Here is an 8924-nt window from a genome sequence, read left to right on the forward strand (position 1 = left end):
GCCATGAATACCGCGTACGCAATCTTTTGATAATGTGGGTACCGTGATTTGCACGGAGTGAGGACAGTGGACACATAATAGACCGACTTTTGAAGGGGGAATTTGTGTTCGTCCGTTTCTCGTTCGATGACGAGCACTGCGCTTACAACCTGATGTGTTGCTGCAATGTATAATAGCATTGGTTCGCCAATGTTTGGCGCAGCCAGGACTGGGTTTGTTGCCAATATGGCTTTTATTTCGTCGAGTCCGGCCGTGGCTGCATCCGTCCATTCAAAGTGTTTCCTCATAAATGAGGTTCAATCCATTGCCGCCGTCCATGAGTACCTTGGTAAGACGAAAGCCGTCCACTATTGGACTGAGGACCAATGCGGCTGGTGCTCGGGCTGTTCGGAATTTAGGTTCATCACTGGCATTAAAGGTAATAGCCGTGTCACTCCATGGGTTTATTGTTTCTACTTGGTAGACTTTGGCAAGGCTGCGGAGTGTCCTTTTTCGCATATTATTTGATGCGAAAGTCTCGAAGACTGTTAAACCGTATTGGTGTCTCTGGGGTGGCTTTCTGTGGCCTCCGGAATTAGGAGATCTTCGCCAATTTTGGCCACCTGCCGGAGTATCCAACATGCTCTAAGGCTGTGAGTTGGTGTGGCGTCCTCTGTACTATGAATTTTACAAGGTCCATTAAGCCATCCTTCTAGTATGGTTCCATGCCCTATAGAGGGTTTTTGCTTTTTGGTGTTTGACCCGGGTGTCTGGCGATGATGCACCCTTTTATTTCGGACTGGGTTTGTATTCAGGGCCGGATCGTCCCAAAATTTAATTTCGGTTTTCCAGGCGCTTTCCATCGCACAGTACTTTCGTACAATGGACGCCAAGTCAGCGAAGCGTGTAATATCACGGCGACTTATGGCGTTGAGGATTCCCTTGTCCGTGCAATTATTGCAGAAGATTGAGATTGCGTCTTCCTTGCAGCAGTCCCTTATCCTGTTCTTAACCAGGAGGAATCTGGCCCAGTAATGATGTACTGTTTCATCAGGCTCTTGCCTGATTTGGGATAGATCGCTTATGTTCGGGTGGGTGGGTGGAATTAAATCCGAAGCCTCACCCCATCTAAGACTCAGAGGCCGAGGAATTTCCGAACTCGAAAATTTGGATTCTTGGATGTTGTCCATTGAATCCAGCCCGTCGCCTGACTCTAAGTTTAGGTCTTGAGTGATATCCTCCCCTCCGCGGGTATCTGGCTTGGAGGGATCGGGAATCCGGACGTAGCTAGTCCTTAAGATAGATGAAGGGTCGCCGCACTGTCCCTCTACCATGGCAACGTGATGGGTGTCTTGGGGAGAGTTAATCTCTCTCAGATCGGGTTTAGGCCCAATCTGGTCGTAATCCGTAGCGACTCCCACGGCGGCGATGCGATCCAAGAGCTCGTTTATGGAGGAGAGCTCCATTGGATCTAACTGCTCGGCGAGTTCCGAGCTGACATGAAGATTGTTTTCGATGGCTCAAGAGGTCATCGTTGGCGCAGAAGCCGAACAGGCGGTCATAAGAAAACCACCTAGCCGGAGGGTTTGGCCGACAGCCAAAGCTCCCTTAGCAACGGTGCCGTCTTTAAAGACAGGGCGAGGCATCCTTCCTGATGGCGACGACACAGAGGAATTCTCAATGAAAGCACCAATGTCGGTGTCAAAACCGGCGGATCTCTGGTAGGGGGTCCCGGAGTATGCGTCTAGGCTGGATGGTAACAGGAGGCAGGGGACACAAAGTTTTACCCAGGTTCGGGCCCTCTTGATGGAGGTAAAACCCTACGTCCTGCTTGATTAATATTGATGATATGGGTAGTACAAAAGTAGATCTACCACGAGATCGGAGAGGCTAAACCCTAGAAGCTAGCCTATGGTATAATTGTTGTTGTGAATGTTGTCCTACGAACTAAAACCCTCTGGTTTATATAGACACCGGAGAGGGTTAGGGTTACACAAAGTCGGTTACAATGGTAGGAGATCTACATATCCGTATCGCCAAGCTTGCCTTCCACGCCAAGGAAAGTCCCTTCCGGACACGGGACGAAGTCTTCAATCTTGTATCTTCATAGTCCAGGAGTCCGGCTGAAGGTATAGTCCGGCCATCCGGACACCCCCTAATCCAGGACTCCCTCACCTGTGTTTACATTTCCGAAAAATTTAGTTAGTTTCCTGCAATAGGAGATTGATCCGCTGTCTGGCTTTTTCTTTCCGAATACCGGACAGTGTCTCAGGGGCTACTGTCTACATTGGGATTTTCTCTTTTTTGCGTCGCTTACCTCAAAACCTGTCAGCACGCTGCTGCAGGCTTCGGTTAGTCCGCTCTTGGCAGACTGAACCCACTCAATTACCGTGCCCATAAGGACACGGTGCCCATCCACAATGGAAGTGCCTCGCAGCACTTCCAGTAGATTGTCCGGTGCCCCTGGTTGGACAGGGGTGATAACCCACAAGTATAGGGGATCACAACAGCTTTTGAGGGTAGAGTATTCAACCCAAATTTATTGATTCGACACAAGGGGAGCCAAAGAGTATTCTCAAGTATTAGCAGCTGAGTTGTCAATTCAACCACACCTGGAAACTTAGTATCTGCAGCAAAGTATTTACCAGCAAAGTAATATGATAGTGGTGGTAACGGTAACAAAAGAGTAATGAAAGCAAAGTAATATTTTTGGTATTATGTAGTGATTGTAACAATAGCATCGGGAAAGTAAATAAGCGTAAACCAGTATATGGAAAGCTTGTAGGCATCGGATCAGTGATGGATAATTATGCCGGATGTGGTTCATCATGTAACAGTCATAAAATAGAGTGACACAGAACTAGCTCCAATTCATCAACGTAATGTAGGCATGTATTCCGAATATAGTCATACGTGCTTATGGAAAAGAACTTGCATGACATCTTTTTTCCTACCCTCCCGTGGCAGCGGGGTCCTAATGGAAACTAAGGGATATTAAGGCCTCCTTTTAATAGAGAACCGGAACAAAGCATTAGCACATAGTGAATACATGAACTCCTCAAACTACGGTCATTACCGGTAAGTATCCCGATTATTATCACTTCGGGATTAACGGATCATAACACATAATAGGTGACTATAGACTTGCAAGATAGGATCAAGAACTCTCATATATTGATGAAAACATAATAGGTTCAGATCTGAAATCATGGCACTCGGGCCCTAGTGACAAGCATTAAGCATAGAAAAGTCATAGCAACATCAATCTCAGAACATAGTGGATACTAGGGATCAAACCCTAACAAAACTAACTCGATTACATGGTAAATCTCATCCAACCCATCACCGTCCAGCAAGCCTACGATGGAATTACTCACGCACGGCGGTGAGCATCATGAAATTGGTGGAGGATGGTTGATGATGACGACGGCGATGAATCCCCCTCTCCGGAGCCCCGAACGGACTCTGGATCAGCCCTCCCGAGAGGTTTTAATGCTTGGCGGCGGCTCCGTATCGTAAAACGCGATGAAATCTTCTCCCCTATTTTTTTCTCCCTGAAAGCAAATATATAGAGTTGGAGTTGGAGTCGGGAGGTCTCCAGGGGGCCCACGAGGTAGGGGGGCGCGCCCTAGGGGGGCGCCCCCACCCTTGTGGATAGGGTGTGGGCCCCCTGGTCTTCATCTTTGGCGAGGATTATTTATTATTTATTGTAAGATATTCCGTGAAGTTTCAGGTTATTCCGAGAACTTTTGTTTTCTGCACATAAAACAACATCATGGCAGTTCTGCTGAAAATAGCATCAGTCCTGGTTAGTTCCATTCAAATCATACAAGTTAGAGTCCAAAACAAGGGAAAAAGTGTTTGGAAAAGTATATACGACGGAGACGTATCAACTCCCCCAAGCTTAAACCCTTGCTTGTCCTCGAGCAATTCAGTTGACAAACTGAAAGAAATAAAGAAAAACTTTTACAATCTCTGTTTGCTCTTGTTGTTATAAATATGTCAAGCTAGCATTCAAGTTTTCAGCAAAGATTATAACTAACCACATTTGCAATAATTCTCAGGTCTCATGATTACCCATATCAATAGCATAATCAACTAGCAAGCCATAATAATAAATCTCGGATGACAACACTTTCTCAAAACAATCATAATATGATATAATAAGATGGTATCTCGCTAGCCCTTTCTGAGACCGCAAAACATAAATGCAGAGCACCTTTAAAGATCAAGGACTGGCTAGACATTGTAATTCATGGTAAAAGAGATCCAATCATAGTCACACCCAATATAAATTAACAGTGATGAATGCAAATGACAGCTACGCTCTCCAGCTAGTGCTTTTAAACTCAACATAAAAGTAAATAGATAGGCCATTCGCAGAGGGAAGCAGGGATTTGTAGAGGTGCCAGAGCTCGGTTTTGAAATAGAGGTGAATAATATTTTGAGCGGTATACTTTCATTGTCAACATAACAACCAAGAGATGGCGATATCTTCCATGCTACACACATAATAGGCGGTTCCCAAACAGAATGGTAAAGTTTATACTCCCCCTCCACCAACAAACATCAATCCATGGCTTGCTCGAAACAACGAGTGCCTCCAACTAACAACAGTCCCAGGGGGAGTTTTGTTTTGCAATTATTTTGATTTAGCTTGCATAAAGCATGGGACTGGGCATCCCGGTGACCAGCCATTTTCTCGTGAGTGAGGAGCGGAGTCCACTCCTCTTGAGAATAACTCGCCTAGCATGGAAGATACAGAAAACCCTAGTTGATACATGAGCTATTCGAGCATACAAAACAGGATGATTATTTGAAGGTTTAGAGTTTGGCACATACAAATTTACTTGGAACGGCAGGTAGATACCGCATATAGGAAGGTATAGTGGACTCATCTGGAATAACTTTGGGGTTTAAGGGATTGGATGCACAAGCAGTATTCCCGCTTAGTACAGGTGAAGGCTAGCAAAAGACTGGGAAGCGACCAACTAGAGAGCGACAACAGCCATGTACATGCATTAAAATTAATAAACATTGGATGCAAGCATGAGTAGGATATAATCCACCATGAACATAAATATCGTGAAGGCTATGTTGATTTGTTTCAACTACATGCGCGAACATGTGCCAAGTCAAGTCACTTAAATCATTCAAAGGAGGATACCACCCCATCATACCACATCATAACCATGTCAATAGCATGTTGGCACGCAAGGTAAACCATTATAACCCATAGCTAATCAAGCATGGCACAAGCAACTATGATCTCTAATTGTCATCGCAAACATGTTTATTCATAACAAGCTGAATCAAGAACGATGAACTCATCATATTTACAAAAACAAAAGAGGTCGATTTCATACCATCTTTTCTCATCTCAGTCAGTCCATCATATATCATCATAATTGCCTTTCACTTGCACGACCGAACAATGTGAATAATAATAAGAGTGCACGTGCATTGGACTAAGATGGAATCTGCGAGCATTCAATAAACAGGAGAAGACAAAGCAATATGGGCTCTTGGTTAAATCAACAATAAAGCATATAAGAGCCACTTCAACAATTTAATCATGGTCTTCTCCTACTGACCCCCAAAGAAAAGAAAAGAAATAAAACTATTTACATGGGAAAGCTCCCAACAAGCAAAAGAAGATCAGGAAATATTTTTGGGTTTTCTTTTTAATTATTACTACAGAAAGAAAAGTAAACTAGTACTGATTTTTTTGGTTTTTCTTAAGGTTTATCAAACACACAAGAAGAAAGCATAAAAGGAACTAAACAAGCATGGATGATACAATGAAAAAGTATGAACACCGACATCTAGCAATGAGTGTGTGAACATAAATGTAATGTCGGTGAGAAATACGTACTCCCCCAAGCTTAGGCTTTTGGTATAAGTTGGTTTATTGCCAGGGATACCCTGGCGGATACCCGTAGGTGTAGCTGGGGTCGTACTGCGACGAAGAAGACTCTGACTGCCATTGGCTGACAGCCATCTCCGGATCCCAAGAATAAACAGACTGTCGTGGAGGCTCCTCTTGTGGTTCCAGTTTCGGGGCTGGTGCAGGGTTCTGGTAGGCGTGAATAGCCGCCAACGGAACAAGGTACGTGCCTACAGTCAAATCAAACAAAGAAGGAGCAGGCAAGGTAATAGTCTCAGGATGATGTTTATTAAAGAACAATTGATATTTAAGCTCTCCTTCCCTATTCTTAACAATAAAATCATGTGCTACCATACTTTTATAATCTAGATAAACACGGGGCAGCACTTTCTCTTCCTTCTCAGCATGCCTAACAGGTATGTTAAAATGTGCAGCTAGGCGTGTAGCATAGATGCCTCCAAAGATGCGACCCTTAGTACGGTTCATACTTAACCATCTAGCAATAATGCCGCCCATACTAAAAGAGTTATCACCGTATAAGCCGTGGTGCAAAATGATAATATCAGGGATACTCAGGTTTCCACAGTTTCCGCGACCAATTAAGCAGCGACTAGCAAATAATGCAAAATAACGTAAAACAGGAAAATGTATGCTAGTGATTCTTGCATCGAAAACCTTCCTTGTTTCCCCTACAGTGATAGTGTCAATAAATCCCTCTACATCATCACGATGTGGTTCTTCTGTCTTGCCCCCAAAAGGGACTAAACAAATCCGACAGAAATCATAAAGTGACATCTCCTTATGCTCATCATATAAATGAAATTCCACCGTAGGTGGTGAGTTCTTAGAATGAAAATGAAAGTTTTGCACAAAGGTATTTGTGAGCAAGAGATACTGATCGCATTGGTCGTGGAGGAAAGCGGTAAGGCATGCAGTCTGAGCCAACTCATGAAAATCTTCATAAATCCCGGCTGCTCTTAAGAAATCCTCGGAAGGCCATTGACACGCCCGAACCTCCACGGTGCGAGGCAAACTATACTTAGGCTTCGGTGCCTTCTCCTTCGAGCTTTGGCTCGATGAGCCCCTCAAAAGTCTCCTCATCATTTTCTGAAAAATTCCGAAATTTTTAGTAACTTCAAAATAAAAGTAAACCAAACTCAATAATACTGATAGTAACCACTCCTACAAGTGCCTAGAGCCTATATCATGCATCAAAACTACTTTTGACCATATAAATTTGACATGCAAGCTCAAGAACAGGGTCACCCAAGTAGCAAAAATTTGCAATGAATAAAGCACTAGAACAAAAACTAATTGGACCAATGGAGGAGTCACATACCAAGGAACAATCTCCCCAAGCAGTTTTGTGAGAGGTGCTTTGAGCAAGGAGATCGAAAATGGCAGCAAAGAGGGCTGGAACTCGTGCTTGAGTTCGTTTTTCGTGTTTGTGGGAGGAAGAAGAAGAGGATAGGTGCAGGAATAAGTGGAGGAAGGCCACCGTGGACCCACGAGGAAGGGGGCGCACCGAGGGGGGTAGGGCGCGCCCTCCACCCTCGTGACCAGGTGGCAGCTCCCCCCGCGGTAATTTTTGCACCATAAATCCTCAAATATTCCCGAAAAAATCATATTAAATTGGCATGTCATTCCGAGGACTTTTATTTTCGGGACATTTTTATATTGCACGGATAAATCAGGAAACATACAAAAAAATACTATTTTTACTTTATTTCAACTAAATAACATAAAGTATAGAGAGGGTACAGAAGGTTGTGCTTCTAGTTTCATCCATCTCATGCTCATCAAAAGGAATCCACTAACAAGGTTGATCAAGTCTTGTTAACAAACTCATTCCGATTAACATGAAATCGGAGAAATTTCGAATAACACTAGGTTACCTCAATGGGGATACACACATCCCCAACAATAAGTATATCATATTTCTTCTTGACAGTAGGAAGAGGAAATTCAAAACCTCCAAATATAATCGATGGAATTTTTCCGATAGAATTGATACTATGAACTTGAGGTTGTTTCCTCGGAAAGTGTACCGTATGCTCATTACCATTAACATGAAAAGTGACATTGCCTTTGTTGCAATCAATAACAGCCCCCGCAGTATTAAGAAAAGGTCTTCCAAGAATAATAGACATACTATCGTTCACGGGAATATCAAGAATAACAAAGTCCGTTAAAATAGTAACGTTTGCAACCACAACATGCACATCCTCACAAATACCGACAGGTATAGCAGTTGATTTATCAGCCATTTGCAAAGATATTTCAGTAGGTGTCAACTTATTCAAGTCAAGTCTGCGATATAAAGAGAGAGGCATAACACTAACACCGGCTCCAATATCACATAAAGCAGTTTTAACATAGTTTCTTTTAATGGAGCATGGTATAGTAGGTACTCTTGGATCTCCAAGTTTCTTTGGTATTCCACCCTTAAAAGTATAATTAGCAAGCATGGTGGAAATTTCAGGTTCTGGTATCTTTCTTTTATTTGTAACAATATCTTTCATGTACTTAGCATAAGGATTCATTTTGAGCATATCAGTCAATCGCATACGCAAAAAGATAGGTCTAATCATTTCAGCAAAGCGCTCAAAATCCTCATCATCCTTTTTCTAGGATGGTTTGGAAGGAAAAGGCATGGGTTTCTGAACCCAAGGTTCTCTTTCTTTACCATGTTTCCTAGCAACAAAGTCTTTCTTATCATAACGTCGATTCTTTGATTGTGGGTTATCAAGATCAACAGCAGGTTCAATTTCTACATCATTATCATTACTAGGTTGAGCATCATTATGAACATCATCATTAACATTTTCATTAGGTTCATGTTCATTGCCAGATTGTGTTTCGGCATCAGACACAGATATACCATTTGGATTATCAGGTGGTTCAGCAATATGTTCACTAGAAGTTTGCACAATTCTATCATTTTTCTTTTTCTTCCTTTTAGAAGAACTAGGTGCATCAATATTATTTCTCTGAGAATCTTGCTCAATTCTCTTAGGGTGGCCTTCAGAATACAAAGGTTCCTGAGTCATTCTACCAG

Source organism: Triticum urartu, chromosome 2 (genome assembly GCF_003073215.2).
Source record: "Triticum urartu cultivar G1812 chromosome 2, Tu2.1, whole genome shotgun sequence".
NCBI lineage: Eukaryota > Viridiplantae > Streptophyta > Magnoliopsida > Poales > Poaceae > Triticum > Triticum urartu.